The 16,095-nt window shown below is 44.9% G+C and overlaps 32 non-coding genes across 32 annotated transcripts; 11 read left to right on the top strand and 21 right to left on the bottom strand.

Moving 5' to 3' along the window:
* Positions 1–32: 32 nt before the first annotated feature.
* Positions 33–104, top strand: Trnaa-cgc (transfer RNA alanine (anticodon CGC)). The gene has a single exon. It is a non-coding gene; the product is annotated as a tRNA-Ala (tRNA).
* Positions 105–386: 282 nt separating this feature from the next.
* On the bottom strand, positions 387–458 carry Trnac-gca (transfer RNA cysteine (anticodon GCA)). The gene has a single exon. It is a non-coding gene; the product is annotated as a tRNA-Cys (tRNA).
* Positions 459–775: 317 nt separating this feature from the next.
* Trnaw-cca (transfer RNA tryptophan (anticodon CCA)) lies at positions 776–847 on the bottom strand. Its single transcript has one exon. It is a non-coding gene; the product is annotated as a tRNA-Trp (tRNA).
* A 118-nt stretch (positions 848–965) lies between these two features.
* On the top strand, positions 966–1,037 carry Trnaa-cgc (transfer RNA alanine (anticodon CGC)). The gene has a single exon. It is a non-coding gene; the product is annotated as a tRNA-Ala (tRNA).
* Positions 1,038–1,319: 282 nt separating this feature from the next.
* On the bottom strand, positions 1,320–1,391 carry Trnac-gca (transfer RNA cysteine (anticodon GCA)). The gene has a single exon. It is a non-coding gene; the product is annotated as a tRNA-Cys (tRNA).
* A 317-nt stretch (positions 1,392–1,708) lies between these two features.
* Trnaw-cca (transfer RNA tryptophan (anticodon CCA)) lies at positions 1,709–1,780 on the bottom strand. The gene has a single exon. It is a non-coding gene; the product is annotated as a tRNA-Trp (tRNA).
* Positions 1,781–1,898: 118 nt separating this feature from the next.
* On the top strand, positions 1,899–1,970 carry Trnaa-cgc (transfer RNA alanine (anticodon CGC)). Its single transcript has one exon. It is a non-coding gene; the product is annotated as a tRNA-Ala (tRNA).
* A 281-nt stretch (positions 1,971–2,251) lies between these two features.
* Positions 2,252–2,323, bottom strand: Trnay-gua (transfer RNA tyrosine (anticodon GUA)). The gene has a single exon. It is a non-coding gene; the product is annotated as a tRNA-Tyr (tRNA).
* A 317-nt stretch (positions 2,324–2,640) lies between these two features.
* Positions 2,641–2,712, bottom strand: Trnaw-cca (transfer RNA tryptophan (anticodon CCA)). Its single transcript has one exon. It is a non-coding gene; the product is annotated as a tRNA-Trp (tRNA).
* A 118-nt stretch (positions 2,713–2,830) lies between these two features.
* Trnaa-cgc (transfer RNA alanine (anticodon CGC)) lies at positions 2,831–2,902 on the top strand. The gene has a single exon. It is a non-coding gene; the product is annotated as a tRNA-Ala (tRNA).
* A 282-nt stretch (positions 2,903–3,184) lies between these two features.
* On the bottom strand, positions 3,185–3,256 carry Trnac-gca (transfer RNA cysteine (anticodon GCA)). The gene has a single exon. It is a non-coding gene; the product is annotated as a tRNA-Cys (tRNA).
* A 317-nt stretch (positions 3,257–3,573) lies between these two features.
* Positions 3,574–3,645, bottom strand: Trnaw-cca (transfer RNA tryptophan (anticodon CCA)). Its single transcript has one exon. It is a non-coding gene; the product is annotated as a tRNA-Trp (tRNA).
* A 118-nt stretch (positions 3,646–3,763) lies between these two features.
* On the top strand, positions 3,764–3,835 carry Trnaa-cgc (transfer RNA alanine (anticodon CGC)). The gene has a single exon. It is a non-coding gene; the product is annotated as a tRNA-Ala (tRNA).
* A 5,653-nt stretch (positions 3,836–9,488) lies between these two features.
* Positions 9,489–9,560, bottom strand: Trnaw-cca (transfer RNA tryptophan (anticodon CCA)). Its single transcript has one exon. It is a non-coding gene; the product is annotated as a tRNA-Trp (tRNA).
* Positions 9,561–10,422: 862 nt separating this feature from the next.
* Positions 10,423–10,494, bottom strand: Trnaw-cca (transfer RNA tryptophan (anticodon CCA)). The gene has a single exon. It is a non-coding gene; the product is annotated as a tRNA-Trp (tRNA).
* A 118-nt stretch (positions 10,495–10,612) lies between these two features.
* Positions 10,613–10,684, top strand: Trnaa-cgc (transfer RNA alanine (anticodon CGC)). The gene has a single exon. It is a non-coding gene; the product is annotated as a tRNA-Ala (tRNA).
* A 282-nt stretch (positions 10,685–10,966) lies between these two features.
* Trnac-gca (transfer RNA cysteine (anticodon GCA)) lies at positions 10,967–11,038 on the bottom strand. Its single transcript has one exon. It is a non-coding gene; the product is annotated as a tRNA-Cys (tRNA).
* A 317-nt stretch (positions 11,039–11,355) lies between these two features.
* On the bottom strand, positions 11,356–11,427 carry Trnaw-cca (transfer RNA tryptophan (anticodon CCA)). The gene has a single exon. It is a non-coding gene; the product is annotated as a tRNA-Trp (tRNA).
* A 118-nt stretch (positions 11,428–11,545) lies between these two features.
* Trnaa-cgc (transfer RNA alanine (anticodon CGC)) lies at positions 11,546–11,617 on the top strand. The gene has a single exon. It is a non-coding gene; the product is annotated as a tRNA-Ala (tRNA).
* A 282-nt stretch (positions 11,618–11,899) lies between these two features.
* Trnac-gca (transfer RNA cysteine (anticodon GCA)) lies at positions 11,900–11,971 on the bottom strand. The gene has a single exon. It is a non-coding gene; the product is annotated as a tRNA-Cys (tRNA).
* A 317-nt stretch (positions 11,972–12,288) lies between these two features.
* Trnaw-cca (transfer RNA tryptophan (anticodon CCA)) lies at positions 12,289–12,360 on the bottom strand. Its single transcript has one exon. It is a non-coding gene; the product is annotated as a tRNA-Trp (tRNA).
* Positions 12,361–12,478: 118 nt separating this feature from the next.
* Trnaa-cgc (transfer RNA alanine (anticodon CGC)) lies at positions 12,479–12,550 on the top strand. Its single transcript has one exon. It is a non-coding gene; the product is annotated as a tRNA-Ala (tRNA).
* A 282-nt stretch (positions 12,551–12,832) lies between these two features.
* Trnac-gca (transfer RNA cysteine (anticodon GCA)) lies at positions 12,833–12,904 on the bottom strand. The gene has a single exon. It is a non-coding gene; the product is annotated as a tRNA-Cys (tRNA).
* A 317-nt stretch (positions 12,905–13,221) lies between these two features.
* On the bottom strand, positions 13,222–13,293 carry Trnaw-cca (transfer RNA tryptophan (anticodon CCA)). Its single transcript has one exon. It is a non-coding gene; the product is annotated as a tRNA-Trp (tRNA).
* Positions 13,294–13,411: 118 nt separating this feature from the next.
* Trnaa-cgc (transfer RNA alanine (anticodon CGC)) lies at positions 13,412–13,483 on the top strand. The gene has a single exon. It is a non-coding gene; the product is annotated as a tRNA-Ala (tRNA).
* A 671-nt stretch (positions 13,484–14,154) lies between these two features.
* Positions 14,155–14,226, bottom strand: Trnaw-cca (transfer RNA tryptophan (anticodon CCA)). The gene has a single exon. It is a non-coding gene; the product is annotated as a tRNA-Trp (tRNA).
* A 118-nt stretch (positions 14,227–14,344) lies between these two features.
* Positions 14,345–14,416, top strand: Trnaa-cgc (transfer RNA alanine (anticodon CGC)). The gene has a single exon. It is a non-coding gene; the product is annotated as a tRNA-Ala (tRNA).
* A 282-nt stretch (positions 14,417–14,698) lies between these two features.
* On the bottom strand, positions 14,699–14,770 carry Trnac-gca (transfer RNA cysteine (anticodon GCA)). The gene has a single exon. It is a non-coding gene; the product is annotated as a tRNA-Cys (tRNA).
* Positions 14,771–15,087: 317 nt separating this feature from the next.
* On the bottom strand, positions 15,088–15,159 carry Trnaw-cca (transfer RNA tryptophan (anticodon CCA)). Its single transcript has one exon. It is a non-coding gene; the product is annotated as a tRNA-Trp (tRNA).
* Positions 15,160–15,277: 118 nt separating this feature from the next.
* On the top strand, positions 15,278–15,349 carry Trnaa-cgc (transfer RNA alanine (anticodon CGC)). The gene has a single exon. It is a non-coding gene; the product is annotated as a tRNA-Ala (tRNA).
* A 282-nt stretch (positions 15,350–15,631) lies between these two features.
* On the bottom strand, positions 15,632–15,703 carry Trnac-gca (transfer RNA cysteine (anticodon GCA)). The gene has a single exon. It is a non-coding gene; the product is annotated as a tRNA-Cys (tRNA).
* Positions 15,704–16,020: 317 nt separating this feature from the next.
* On the bottom strand, positions 16,021–16,092 carry Trnaw-cca (transfer RNA tryptophan (anticodon CCA)). The gene has a single exon. It is a non-coding gene; the product is annotated as a tRNA-Trp (tRNA).
* Positions 16,093–16,095: the final 3 nt, after the last annotated feature.

Raw genomic sequence — 16,095 nt, 5'->3', positions numbered from 1 at the left:
GAGAGACTCTTCCCAGATGTACTTGCTCTGGCGGGGGTGTAACTCAGTGGTAGAGTGTCTGCTTCGCATGCAGAAAGTCCTGGGTTCAAATCCCAGCTCCTCCAATTTTTGTTTCTCCGTGCAGCAGTATATGAAAACTTTTGCCTAGCACCATATTCTATCAAATTCAGCGTACAAGATTCTTCCCCAAGCAAGTGGATTTCTTACAGTTCGACGCCATAGCGGGAGGACGATGACCTGCAAGACCCTGGCCTGCGATCCCCCCATTGAAATGTTGCTCCAAAGCCTTCGGTATGGCGTGCGGAGTGCATCTCAATCATTTCAAACATGTATTTGCAACTAAATGCGACAATCGTTATTTGTTTTTTCAAGATACTGAAAAATGAAGGGGGCACCCGGGATTGAACCGGGGACCTCTCGATCTGCAGTCGAATGCTCTACGACTGAGCTATACCCCCTTTCACAAACTTTCTATCCCCATAACTTAAGGAAAATTATTATACTCTGTCTGGCTAAAGACGTCTAATCGAGCAAAATATTGCGTAATCATTATCTCTCAGTTATATATTAGCGTTAAACGATATAAATAACAAAAATATTAGACACTTCGCGCCTGGAGAAAGTGCGAGTCGGCGCCTTCACCTTAATGTCAGAATGCGAAAATTCACTAGTAGCTTTTTTCAAGCAGGTTCTGTTCGTCCGTTCTCTGTAATCGTTTGGTATCTGATTAAATTGACATACTCGTCCATGGCTTCCGTAAACGAAAATTTCACTGTGACCCCGACGTGATTTGAACACGCAACCTTCTGATCTGGAGTCAGACGCGCTACCGTTGCGCCACGGAGTCGACGCTGCTAAGCTCTTATCATGAATAGGTTCCACGAACACTTACTGTACCGTTCAAACCTAAGAAATAATGACAGTAGGATCCACGAGAGACTCTTCCCAGATGTACTTGCTCTGGCGGGGGTGTAACTCAGTGGTAGAGTGTCTGCTTCGCATGCGGAAAGTCCTGGGTTCAAATCCCAGCTCCTCCAATTTTTGTTTCTCCGTGCAGCAGTATATGAAAACTTTTGCCTAGCACCATATTCTATCATATTCAGCGTACAAGATTCTTCCCCAAGCAAGTGGATTTCTTACGGTTCGACGCCATAGCGGGAGGACGATGACCTGCAAGACCTTGGCCTGCGATCCCCCCATTGAAATGTTGCTCCAAAGCCTTCGGTATGGCGTGCGGAGTGAATCTCAATCATTTCAAACATGTATTTGCAACTAAATGCGACAATCGTTATTTGTTTTTTCAAGATACTGAAAAATGAAGGGGGCACCCGGGATTGAACCGGGGACCTCTCGATCTGCAGTCGAATGCTCTACGACTGAGCTATACCCCCTTTCACAAACTTTCTATCCCCATAACTTAAGGAAAATTATTATACTCTGTCTGGCTAAAGACGTCTAATCGAGCAAAATATTGCGTAATCATTATCTCTCAGTTATATATTAGCGTTAAACGATATAAATAACAAAAATATTAGACACTTCGCGCCTGGAGAAAGTGCGAGTCGGCGCCTTCACCTTAATGTCAGAATGCGAAAATTCACTAGTAGCTTTTTTCAAGCAGGTTCTGTTCGTCCGTTCTCTGTAATCGTTTGGTATCTGATTAAATTGACATACTCGTCCATGGCTTCCGTAAACGAAAATTTCACTGTGACCCCGACGTGATTTGAACACGCAACCTTCTGATCTGGAGTCAGACGCGCTACCGTTGCGCCACGGAGTCGACGCTGCTAAGCTCTTATCATGAATAGGTTCCTCGAACACTTACTGTACCGTTCAAACCTAAGAAATAATGACAGTAGGATCCACGAGAGACTCTTCCCAGATGTACTTGCTCTGGCGGGGGTGTAACTCAGTGGTAGAGTGTCTGCTTCGCATGCAGAAAGTCCTGGGTTCAAATCCCAGCTCCTCCAATTTTTGTTTCTCCGTGCAGCAGTAATGAAAACTTTTGCCTAGCACCATATTCTATCAAATTCAGCGTACAAGATTCTTCCCCAAGCAAGTGGATTTCTTACAGTTCGACGCCATAGCGGGAGGACGATGACCTGCAAGACCCTGGCCTGCGATCCCCCCATTGAAATGTTGCTCCAAAGCCTTCGGTATGGCGTGCGGAGTGCATCTCAATCATTTCAAACATGTATTTGCAACTAAATGCGACAATCGTTATTTGTTTTTTCAAGATACTGAAAAATGAAGGGGGCACCCGGGATTGAACCGGGGACCTCTCGATCTACAGTCGAATGCTCTACGACTGAGCTATACCCCCTTTCACAAACTTTCTATCCCCATAACTTAAGGAAAATTATTATACTCTGTCTGGCTAAAGACGTCTAATCGAGCAAAATATTGCGTAATCATTATCTCTCAGTTATATATTAGCGTTAAACGATATAAATAACAAAAATATTAGACACTTCGCGCCTGGAGAAAGTGCGAGTCGGCGCCTTCACCTTAATGTCAGAATGCGAAAATTCACTAGTAGCTTTTTTCAAGCAGGTTCTGTTCGTCCGTTCTCTGTAATCGTTTGGTATCTGATTAAATTGACATACTCGTCCATGGCTTCCGTAAACGAAAATTTCACTGTGACCCCGACGTGATTTGAACACGCAACCTTCTGATCTGGAGTCAGACGCGCTACCGTTGCGCCACGGAGTCGACGCTGCTAAGCTCTTATCATGAATAGGTTCCTCGAACACTTACTGTACCGTTCAAACCTAAGAAATAATGACAGTAGGATCCACGAGAGACTCTTCCCAGATGTACTTGCTCTGCCGGGGGTGTAACTCAGTGGTAGAGTGTCTGCTTCGCATGCAGAAAGTCCTGGGTTCAAATCCCAGCTCCTCCAATTTTTGTTTCTCCGTGCAGCAGTATATGAAAACTTTTGCCTAGCACCATATTCTATCAAATTCAGCGTACAAGATTCTTCCCCAAGCAAGTGGATTTCTTACAGTTCGACGCCTTAGCGGGAGGACGATGACCTGCAAGACCCTGGCCTGCGATCCCCCCATTGAAATGTTGCTCCAAAGCCTTCGGTATGGCGTGCGGAGTGCATCTCAATCATTTCAAACATGTATTTGCAACTAAATGCGACAATCGTTATTTGTTTTTTCAAGATACTGAAAAATGAAGGGGGCACCCGGGATTGAACCGGGGACCTCTCGATCTGCAGTCGAATGCTCTACGACTGAGCTAGACCCCCTTTCACAAACTTTCTATCCCCATAACATAAGGAAAATTATTATACTCTGTCTGGCTAAAGACGTCTAATCGAGCAAAATATTGCGTAATCATTATCTCTCAGTTATATATTAGCGTTAAACGATATAAATAACAAAAATATTAGACACTTCGCGCCTGGAGAAAGTGCGAGTCGGCGCCTTCACCTTAATGTCAGAATGCGAAAATTCACTAGTAGCTTTTTTCAAGCAGGTTCTGTTCGTCCGTTCTCTGTAATCGTTTGGTATCTGATTAAATTGACATACTCGTCCATGGCTTCCGTAAACGTAAATTTCACTGTGACCCCGACGTGATTTGAACACGCAACCTTCTGATCTGGAGTCAGACGCGCTACCGTTGCGCCACGGAGTCGACGCTGCTAAGCTCTTATCATGAATAGGTTCCTCGAACACTTACTGTACCGTTCAAACCTAAGAAATAATGACAGTAGGATCCACGAGAGACTCTTCCCAGATGTACTTGCTCTGGCGGGGGTGTAACTCAGTGGTAGAGTGTCTGCTTCGCATGCAGAAAGTCCTGGGTTCAAATCCCAGCTCCTCCAATTTTTGTTTCTCCGTGCAGCAGTATATGAAAACTTTTGCCTAGCACCATATTCTATCAAATTCAGCGTACAAGATTCTTCCCCAAGCAAGTGGATTTCTTACAGTTCGACGCCATAGCGGGAGGACGATGACCTGCAAGACCCTGGCCTGCGATCCCCCCATTGAAATGTTGCTCCAAAGCCTTCGGTATGGCGTGCGGAGTGCATCTCAATCATTTCAAACATGTATTTGCAACTAAATGCGACAATCGTTATTTGTTTTTTCAAGATACTGAAAAATGAAGGGGGCACCCGGGATTGAACCGGGGACCTCTCGATCTGCAGTCGAATGCTCTACGACTTTTTTTTTTTTGTTTTTTTTGTTTTTTTTTTAGTATTTTGAACACGGGACTTATGAAGCGTTGTCTATCGAAACAGTTATTTTGCCTTCCTGCCAAGATTGTACCTAAGAACTAGCGAGAATGTCTTTCCTGTCATGAAGTTAGCTCAGTATGCCCCTATACAGGTTCCATTAATGATTCAGGCGCAGGAGCGATCAATAGAAATTGAAACTTAACCAACTCCTTCCTTTTCGAAAACAATAGTAAGCATATTCGCAAAGTCCCTCTTAAGGTGTGGGAAAGACTTTTGCGTCCAGTACTCATGAAGCATGTAACCAGTAAACGAAATGAAATCGGTAATACCATGATCATCAACCACTGCAAAAATGTAACGGCCAAGAAGCCACATAACGGTGTTGTTCTTGGTCCGGCGATAAAAAACCGTGTCCGGCCAGCAGAGAATATCAGTCTTAAATGCCGATTCGGAGCTCCTGGTGAGTAAAGCCAATTGTCGGCGCAGCCAGTGCCACATGCGATGACGGTCAGCGCAGGTAAATCGGTGTTGGAGTGTATCAACACAACCACACGTTTGACAAAGCGGAGAGACACATAAACCTATACGATGAAGGCGTTCGTTCGTAGGAATCAGCTGATTAACTACCTTATACCATAGGGAGGCAACAGTTGCTGAATGAACGGGTAAGCTAATATTCGTCCATATGTTACGCCAATTAAAACTGGGATAATGCAAAACAATCGGGTTGGAAGAAGAAGACCGTCGCCATTTGTCAAGCAGGGTTAGCGTAGTAATAACAGGACGACGTTGTAAGTGGAGATCTAGGTAACTAATCTCAGTGTAGAAGTCCCGAACATGCCGTAGCTTCGCATTTAGAGGCCCAACGTTAATGGGCGGTGACAAGCTCGCAGGACGAACGACATGGAATAATCGGGAAGTAACAGTCGGGGACTCAGATAATAAAAGATGGAGGGTTCGCTTAACATAAAGGGCAGCAGCCTTGACACGGACGTCGGTGAACGACAAGCCGCCCTCAAGACGCGGCTTCGTAAGAACATCACAACGTAATTTAAAAATATGCCCCCGCCAAATATATCTGTTAATAAGCTGGACCATTTTTGCACCCTGCATTCGGGGAAGTGGAAACAGCTGAGCAACGTAATATACTTTACATAAAACATAAGTGTCTAATACACGCTTTTTTTTGCAGTAGCGGTATCGAACGCCATGACTGTTCTAATAAAACACCTTGCAGCTTGGAAATGGCCACTTGCCAATTTTTTGCAGCCATCCGAAGAGGACAACGTTCAAGATAGATACCTAAATGTGTATGGTGTTCAACAGCTGTAACCCACGGAACAACCACACGTTCAAAGCCCCGCAAATTCAGGAGCTTGCTTTTACGGGGATTGATACGAGAACCTGAGGCCGCAGAAAATTTATCGAGTTCCATTTTCAACTGCGGCACTTCTGCGGTGGAACGAAGCAAAACAACCAAATCATCAGCATAAGCTGTTGCCGTCTGGGTAACCCCAGAGATCGTAAGACCACGAAGTGTCGAGTTGAGACGTGTAAGGACTGGTTGAAGGGAGAGAGCATAAAGGGTCATGGATAAAGGACTACCTTGCGGGAAGCCACGTTGAATATCAATGACCTTTGTCAGCTGGCCATTAATGTCAATCTTAGCAGAAATGCCAGTCGTCATATTCTTAAGTACCAGCAGCGCCTGTTCATTAAAACCGAGCCGGCGCAGCAGAAGCTCTAAAAACGAATGGGACACACGATCAAAGGCCTTACTAAAATCAACAAATAAAAGCGCACAGGAAATATTGGTGACAGCGACAATCGACACGACATCACGATACCCCGCCAGAGACGTCAATATAGAGCGCCCTGGAAAGCAGCTTTGACAAGGAGGTATCACAGGTGTAAGCAAGAGGGATAGACGTGCATTAACAGCCCTAGCGGCCGTCTTATAGTCAAAATTTAATAGGGTTAAAGGACGAAAGTCACTAGCTGTCTTCAAACCAGCAGATTTAGGTATCAGGACAACCGTACCTCTCTTGAAATCGGCTGGAATTGTGCCACCATTCAAGATTTCATTCACAATATCCGTAAAAACAGGCCCTATAATAGGCCAAAAGCGAACAAAAAACTCCTTAGGTAGGCCATCAGGACCAGGAGATTTGTGAGATGCTGAACAAACAATGAAAGCTGAAATTTCGTCTGCAGTAAAAGGAGCTAAAAATTTCGCATTATGGTCCTCTGTTAAAACTGATGGGATAGCAGTTAAAATCTCGTCAACATCATTCGGATCAGAATCAGCCGCAGTATATAACGTCTCATAGTAGCAGGTAAGTTCATGGGTTATTTGATTCTGTAAGGTAAGCCGGCGACCATCAGCTGCCATAAGGCCGTCAATCAATACACGTCGACGGTTCTTGTGGTGACGAAACAGATGGTACATAGAAGTCATTTCATGTGCTAACGTGGACGGTGGTTTAGATTTAATCTTCAATCCTTCCATCTGAAGCCGCTTAATACTAAGTAGCTTGGCCTTAATTTTCCGAATCTCAGAAAGGTGGGCACATGTCATTGTAGAAGTATCATAAAGTTCGCGAAGCACCGAATAGTAATATTCAAAAGTCAGTTTCAGATCTCGCGCTCTATTATAACTGTAGGACATTAAAGTGCGACGTAGTTTTGGCTTCACACAGTGGTTCCACCAATGAAGCTTAGACGGATAGTATCGCTGAGAACGTAAACAAAAGTCCCACGCCGTCTGTATTAGAGGTTCGATGTCAGGGTCATCGAGCAAGGAGACATTTAATTTCCACAGCGGCCTATAAAGTTTAAGAGGTTGACGCTCCAAATTAATTATAACAGAAAGGGCACAATGATCCGTAAAACTGGCTGGAATAACATCTACATCTAAAACAGAAACACTAAGGGGATCAGAAATATACAATCGGTCAAGTCGACTACTTGAGGTGGCAGTAAAAAATGTAAATTTAACTAAAGTGGGGTGTTTAACCTCCCACGCATCGCGTAGTCGTAATTGACGTACAAGAGAATGTAGCTCGAAACAATAATTAAAATGAGGGGATTGGTCTTTAGCTTGTAACACACAATTAAAATCGCCCCCCAATATCAAGGTCGCAGGATTTTTTCGTAAAAGGTAAATCAGATCCTCTTTATAAAAACGAGACCTTTCCTGCCGCTTGCTAGAACCAGAGGGGGCGTAAATGTTAACCAAGGTCGTGTCAAATAACCGACAACCAATGCCCCGTCCCGAGTCTAAAAGCTCAATTTCGGTAACGGGGATACCGTCACGAATTAGGAAAGCAGTACCTGCAGAAAACTCAGGTGCAAAATTTATAATAGTGCGAAAACCAGGAACAAACAGGTGTGCAACGGAGACTTCCTGCAGGAAAACAATATCAGCTGCAGAGTCATAAATAAACTGCTGCAGAGACGCTAACTTCAGAGCAGATTGAATGCCATTTATATTTAAGGTAATAAACGTGTACGCCTGCAACATCAACCAAAAAATGGGAAATGAACCCAAATTACACCACACTAGAAGCAACTACATCCATATCATCAACATCAGACATGGCAGAGGGTGATTGTCCAGAATCAACGGAATCAGAGTCGTCCTTCGCATGCTTATGTTTCTTCCGCACCGCGTGGAGATTGGGGGGCACTTTCACCCGACGACGTATCTGATGCACACCAGATTCAAGAGCAGGTGGAGTGGGGGGTTCGAGATCAGGCACGTCAACCAAAGCGTCCGAAGGATTAGCAGGGCGAGAGGAGTCAGAAGGAGGAGCCATCAAGGGGAAAACTGCATCAGGAACATCGGCACCGGTTTCAGAATGTGTAGGTATTGGAAGTGTAGGAGGTGGTAAGATAGGTTTGGAGTCTGCTGATGCGGAGCGCGCAGTTCTAGGAGCGGTTTTCCGACAAACAGCCGTCTCCACCGAAGTGTCGTCAACATGTTGTGATGCCTGTGGCGGTGGGGATGTCAACAACACCTCGACCGAATGTTGTGGCTCTTGCGCCGACGGCATGGCAGCAAGTTTGACGTCATCAGGCAAAGCAGGAGACACAGCGGGAACAGATTCCGAAACAGGCATGGGAGATTCTGGAATTCTTTCATCAGATTCGCAAACCGGCTGCGAAACAGCAGCTTCGTCATCAGTGCTACCGGTATCACTAGCACGACGGCGTTTGTTGTTGGAAACAGACGGAATCGGTATAGGAGCAGCCGATACGTCTGGGCGAGTGGGTAGCGGAGGAAACCCTGCATCAGGGGAGGGTGACACCTGTTGTGAAGAAGCTACTGCAGGAGGCAGATAGGAAACAGTGGAGGAAGCTGCTGGCACAAGATCGGCAACCGTTAATTTGCGGCGCTGTGCTAGGCCATTTTTAAGCACAAATACCCGCTTAGGGCAATTAGCTCGAACATGACCATGTTCATTACATAGGAAACATGTACCAAGCTGCCCCTCATAAGTAAGATGTACACGATAACCACATACAATCAGATGGGACGGTATATTAGACTTAATATGCATTTCAACTGATCTGACACCATTATAACATTGCAGCTTATGTTGTGCAGACCAACGTTCATTTCGAATTGACCGAACAGTACCATAACCAAGCAAAGCTTCCTTAAGATAGCTGTTGTCAACTTCAGGGGGTAAATTATAAACCCGAACTGTGGTATACGTAATTTCAGCATTTGAAACAGTAACACTGCTAACAGAACCATCCCTATGACGGAACGACACTTGCTCACCATGTTTAAGTAATATCTTATCCAGCAAAACCGGGTTCAACAATTTCACAAAAAAGCAGTATAATTCTGTATCAAAATACGCCGTATGTACCTGGTCCGATGTAATGCCAATCGTGTCCACAATCCATTCGTGAATTTCCAACGATGTCGGTTGGACATTCCTGGTAGCCTTGTTAAACTGAAAACTGAGAGTACACTTCCGCGGAAACAACCGGGAAGCCATAACACTTAATTAATGCGGCAAAAGCCGCAATACAACGCAAGACACAAAACAAACACTAAGTCAAAGAAACAACGAAAAACAGAAGACAAAGAAACGTCACACACAGAAGGTAAATATTCACAACCCGAGGGTAACGGCGGATCGAATACACAGCACGTCCGATCGCTGTCGCGTCTCAAGCGGAACTCAAAAATTCTGGAGGCGCTGGGTATCGATCCCAGTACCTCTCGCACGCCAACCGAGCGCTCTACCATCTGAGCTACGCCCACCCCCCGAAAATTTCACTGTGACCCCGACGTGATTTGAACACGCAACCTTCTGATCTGGAGTCAGACGCGCTACCGTTGCGCCACGGAGTCGACGCTGCTAAGCTCTTATCATGAATAGGTTCCTCGAACACTTACTGTACCGTTCAAACCTAAGAAATAATGACAGTAGGATCCACGAGAGTCTCTTCCCAGATGTACTTGCTCTGGCCGGGGTTGTAACTCAGTGGTAGAGTGTCTGCTTCGCATCCAGAAAGTCCTGGGTTCATATCCCAGCTCCTCCAATTTTTGTTTCTCCGTGCAGCAGTATATGAAAACTTTTGCCTAGCACCATATTCTATCAAATTCAGCGTACAAGATTCTTCCCCAAGCAAGTGGATTTCTTACAGTTCGACGCCATAGCGGGAGGACGATGACCTGCAAGACCCTGGCCTGCGATCCCCCCATTGAAATGTTGCTCCAAAGCCTTCGGTATGGCGTGCGGAGTGCATCTCAATCATTTCAAACATGTATTTGCAACTAAATGCGACAATCGTTATTTGTTTTTTCAAGATACTAAAAAATGAAGGGGGCACCCGGGATTGAACCGGTGACCTCTCGATCTGCAGTCGCATGCTCTACGACTGAGCTAGACCCCCTTTCACAAACTTTCTATCCCCATAACTTAAGGAAAATTATTATACTCTGTCTGGCTAAAGACGTCTAATCGAGCAAAATATTGCGTAATCATTATCTCTCAGTTATATATTAGCGTTAAACGATATAAATAACAAAAATATTAGACACTTCGCGCCTGGAGAAAGTGCGAGTCGGCGCCTTCACCTTAATGTCAGAATGCGAAAATTCACTAGTAGCTTTTTTCAAGCAGGTTCTGTTCGTCCGTTCTCTGTAATCGTTTGGTATCTGATTAAATTGACATACTCGTCCATGGCTTCCGTAAACGAAAATTTCACTGTGACCCCGACGTGATTTGAACACGCAACCTTCTGATCTGGAGTCAGACGCGCTACCGTTGCGCCACGGAGTCGACGCTGCTAAGCTCTTATCATGAATAGGTTCCTCGAACACTTACTGTACCGTTCAAACCTAAGAAATAATGACAGTAGGATCCACGAGAGACTCTTCCCAGATGTACTTGCTCTGGCGGGGGTGTAACTCAGTGGTAGAGTGTCTGCTTCGCATGCAGAAAGTCCTGGGTTCAAATCCCAGCTCCTCCAATTTTTGTTTCTCCGTGCAGCAGTATATGAAAACTTTTGCCTAGCACCATATTCTATCAAATTCAGCGTACAAGATTCTTCCCCAAGCAAGTGGATTTCTTACAGATCCACGCCTTAGCGGGAGGACGATGACCTGCAAGACCCTGGCCTGCGATCCCCCCATTGAAATGTTGCTCCAAAGCCTTCGGTATGGCGTGCGGAGTGCATCTCAATCATTTCAAACATGTATTTGCAACTAAATGCGACAATCGTTATTTGTTTTTTCAAGATACTGAAAAATGAAGGGGGCACCCGGGATTGAACCGGGGACCTCTCGATCTGCAGTCGAATGCTCTACGACTGAGCTATACCCCCTTTCACAAACTTTCTATCCCCATATCTTAAGGAAAATTATTATACTCTGTCTGGCTAAAGACGTCTAATCGAGCAAAATATTGCGTAATCATTATCTCTCAGTTATATATTAGCGTTAAACGATATAAATAACAAAAATATTAGACACTTCGCGCCTGGAGAAAGTGCGAGTCGGCGCCTTCACCTTAATGTCAGAATGCGAAAATTCACTAGTAGCTTTTTTCAAGCAGGTTCTGTTCGTCCGTTCTCTGTAATCGTTTGGTATCTGATTAAATTGACATACTCGTCCATGGCTTCCGTAAACGAAAATTTCACTGTGACCCCGACGTGATTTGAACACGCAACCTTCTGATCTGGAGTCAGACGCGCTACCGTTGCGCCACGGAGTCGACGCTGCTAAGCTCTTATCATGAATAGGTTCCTCGAACACTTACTGTACCGTTCAAACCTAAGAAATAATGACAGTAGGATCCACGAGAGACTCTTCCCAGATGTACTTGCTCTGGCGGGGGTGTAACTCAGTGGTAGAGTGTCTGCTTCGCATGCAGAAAGTCCTGGGTTCAAATCCCAGCTCCTCCAATTTTTGTTTCTCCGTGCAGCAGTATATGAAAACTTTTGCCTAGCACCATATTCTATCAAATTCAGCGTACAAGATTCTTCCCCAAGCAAGTGGATTTCTTACAGTTCGACGCCTTAGCGGGAGGACGATGACCTGCAAGACCCTGGCCTGCGATCCCCCCATTGAAATGTTGCTCCAAAGCCTTCGGTATGGCGTGCGGAGTGCATCTCAATCATTTCAAACATGTATTTGCAACTAAATGCGACAATCGTTATTTGTTTTTTCAAGATACTGAAAAATGAAGGGGGCACCCGGGATTGAACCGGGGACCTCTCGATCTGCAGTCGAATGCTCTACGACTGAGCTATACCCCCTTTCACAAACTTTCTATCCCCATAACTTAAGGAAAATTATTATACTCTGTCTGGCTAAAGACGTCTAATCGAGCAAAATATTGCGTAATCATTATCTCTCAGTTATATATTAGCGTTAAACGATATAAATAACAAAAATATTAGACACTTCGCGCCTGGAGAAAGTGCGAGTCGGCGCCTTCACCTTAATGTCAGAATGCGAAAATTCACTAGTAGCTTTTTTCAAGCAGGTTCTGTTCGTCCGTTCTCTGTAATCGTTTGGTATCTGATTAAATTGACATACTCGTCCATGGCTTCCGTAAACGAAAATTTCACTGTGACCCCGACGTGATTTGAACACGCAACCTTCTGATCTGGAGTCAGACGCGCTACCGTTGCGCCACGGAGTCGACGCTGCTAAGCTCTTATCATGAGTAGGTTCCTCGAACACTTACTGTACCGTTCAAACCTAAGAAATAATGACAGTAGGATCCACGAGAGACTCTTCCCAGATGTACTTGCTCTGGCGGGGGTGTAACTCAGTGGTAGAGTGTCTGCTTCGCATGCAGAAAGTCCTGGGTTCAAATCCCAGCTCCTCCAATTTTTGTTTCTCCGTGCAGCAGTATATGAAAACTTTTGCCTAGCACCATATTCTATCAAATTCAGCGTACAAGATTCTTCCCCAAGCAAGTGGATTTCTTACAGTTCGACGCCTTAGCGGGAGGACGATGACCTGCAAGAACCTGGCCTGCGATCCCCCCATTGAAATGTTGCTCCAAAGCCTTCGGTATGGCGTGCGGAGTGCATCTCAATCATTTCAAACATGTATTTGCAACTAAATGCGACAATCGTTATTTGTTTTTTCAAGATACTGAAAAATGAAGGGGGCACCCGGGATTGAACCGGGGACCTCTCGATCTGCAGTCGAATGCTCTACGACTGAGCTATACCCCCTTTCACAAACTTTCTATCCCCATAACTTAAGGAAAATTATTATACTCTGTCTGGCTAAAGACGTCTAATCGAGCAAAATATTGCGTAATCATTATCTCTCAGTTATATATTAGCGTTAAACGATATAAATAACAAAAATATTAGACACTTCGCGCCTGGAGAAAGTGCGAGTCGGCGCCTTCACCTTAATGTCAGAATGCGAAAATTCACTAGTAGCTTTTTTCAAGCAGGTTCTGTTCGTCCGTTCTCTGTAATCGTTTGGTATCTGATTAAATTGACATACTCGTCCATGGCTTCCGTAAACGAAAATTTCACTGTGACCCCGACGTGATTTGAACACGCAACCTTCTGATCTGGAGTCAGACGCGCTACCGTTGCGCCACGGAGACGACGCTGCTAAGCTCTTATCATGAATAGGTTCCTCGAACACTTACTGTACCGTTCAAACCTAAGAAATAATGACAGTAGGATCCACGAGAGACTCTTCCCAGATGTACTTGCTCTGGCGGGGGTGTAACTCAGTGGTAGAGTGTCTGCTTCGCATGCAGAAAGTCCTGGGTTCAAATCCCAGCTCCTCCAATTTTTGTTTCTCCGTGCAGCAGTATATGAAAACTTTTGCCTAGCACCATATTCTATCAAATTCAGCGTACAAGATTCTTCCCCAAGCAAGTGGATTTCTTACAGTTCGACGCCTTAGCGGGAGGACGATGACCTGCAAGACCCTGGCCTGCGATCCCCCCATTGAAATGTTGCTCCAAAGCCTTCGGTATGGCGTGCGGAGTGCATCTCAATCATTTCAAACATGTATTTGCAACTAAATGCGACAATCGTTATTTGTTTTTTCAAGATACTGAAAAATGAAGGGGGCACCCGAAATTGAACGGGGGACCTCTCGATCTGCAGTCGAATGCTCTACGACTGAGCTATACCACCTTCCACAAACTTTCTATCCCCATAACTTAAGGAAAATTATTATACTCTGTCTGGCTAAAGACGTCTAATCGAGCAAAATATTGCGTAATCATTATCTCTCAGTTATATATTAGCGTTAAACGATATAAATAACAAAAATATTAGACACTTCGCGCCTGGAGAAAGTGCGAGTCGGCACCTTCACCTTAATGTCAGAATGCGAAAATTCACTAGTAGCTTTTTTCAAGCAGGTTCTGTTCGTCCGTTCTCTGTAATCGTTTGGTATCTGATTAAATTGACATACTCGTCCATGGCTTCCGTAAACGAAAATTTCACTGTGACCCCGACGTGATTTGAACACGCAACCTTCTGATCTGGAGTCAGACGCGCTACCGTTGCGCCACGGAGTCGACGCTGCTAAGCTCTTATCATGAATAGGTTCCTCGAACACTTACTGTACCGTTCAAACCTAAGAAATAATGACAGTAGGATCCACGAGAGACTCTTCCCAGATGTACTTGCTCTGGCGGGGGTGTAACTCAGTGGTAGAGTGTCTGCTTCGCATGCAGAAAGTCCTGGGTTCAAATCCCAGCTCCTCCAATTTTTGTTTCTCCGTGCAGCAGTATATGAAAACTTTTGCCTAGCACCATATTCTATCAAATTCAGCGTACAAGATTCTTCCCCAAGCAAGTGGATTTCTTACAGTTCGACGCCTTAGCGGGAGGACGATGACCTGCAAGACCCTGGCCTGCGATCCCCCCATTGAAATGTTGCTCCAAAGCCTTCGGTATGGCGTGCGGAGTGCATCTCAATCATTTCAAACATGTATTTGCAACTAAATGCGACAATCGTTATTTGTTTTTTCAAGATACTGAAAAATGAAGGGGGCACCCGGGATTGAACCGGGGACCTCTCGATCTGCAGTCGAATGCTCTACGACTGAGCTATACCCCCTTTCACAAACTTTCTATCCCCATAACTTAAGGAAAATTATTATACTCTGTCTGGCTAAAGACGTCTAATCGAGCAAAATATTGCGTAATCATTATCTCTCAGTTATATATTAGCGTTAAACGATATAAATAACAAAAATATTAGACACTTCGCGCCTGGAGAAAGTGCGAGTCGGCGCCTTCACCTTAATGTCAGAATGCGAAAATTCACTAGTAGCTTTTTTCAAGCAGGTTCTGTTCGTCCGTTCTCTGTAATCGTTTGGTATCTGATTAAATTGACATACTCGTCCATGGCTTCCGTAAACGAAAATTTCACTGTGACCCCGACGTGATTTGAACACGCAACCTTCTGATCTGGAGTCAGACGCGCTACCGTTGCGCCACGGAGTCGACGCTGCTAAGCTCTTATCATGAATAGGTTCCTCGAACACTTACTGTACCGTTCAAACCTAAGAAATAATGACAGTAGGATCCACGAGAGAATCTTCCCAGATGTACTTGCTCTGGCGGGGGTGTAACTCAGTGGTAGAGTGTCTGCTTCGCATGCAGAAAGTCCTGGGTTCAAATCCCAGCTCCTCCAATTTTTGTTTCTCCGTGCAGCAGTATATGAAAACTTTTGCCTAGCACCATATTCTATCAAATTCAGCGTACAAGATTCTTCCCCAAGCAAGTGGATTTCTTACAGTTCGACGCCTTAGCGGGAGGACGATGACCTGCAAGACCCTGGCCTGCGATCCCCCCATTGAAATGTTGCTCCAAAGCCTTCGGTATGGCGTGCGGAGTGCATCTCAATCATTTCAAACATGTATTTGCAACTAAATGCGACAATCGTTATTTGTTTTTTCAAGATACTGAAAAATGAAGGGGGCACCCGGGATTGAACCGGGGACCTCTCGATCTGCAGTCGAATGCTCTACGACTGAGCTATACCCCCTTTCACAAACTTTCTATCCCCATAACTTAAGGAAAATTATTATACTCTGTCTGGCTAAAGACGTCTAATCGAGCAAAATATTGCGTAATCATTATCTCTCAGTTATATATTAGCGTTAAACGATATAAATAACAAAAATATTAGACACTTCGCGCCTGGAGAAAGTGCGAGTCGGCGCCTTCACCTTAATGTCAGAATGCGAAAATTCACTAGTAGCTTTTTTCAAGCAGGTTCTGTTCGTCCGTTCTCTGTAATCGTTTGGTATCTGATTAAATTGACATACTCGTCCATGGCTTCCGTAAACGAAAATTTCACTGTGACCCCGACGTGATTTGAACACGCAACCTTCTGATCTGGAGTCAGACGCGCTACCGTTGCGCCACGGAGTCGAC

The sequence above is a fragment of the Schistocerca gregaria genome, chromosome 3 (assembly GCF_023897955.1).
Source record: "Schistocerca gregaria isolate iqSchGreg1 chromosome 3, iqSchGreg1.2, whole genome shotgun sequence".
In the NCBI taxonomy this organism is placed as follows: Eukaryota; Metazoa; Arthropoda; class Insecta; order Orthoptera; family Acrididae; genus Schistocerca; species Schistocerca gregaria.
The sequence above is the reverse complement of the archived record's forward strand: the minus strand, read 5'-3'. Positions and strand labels throughout refer to the sequence as shown.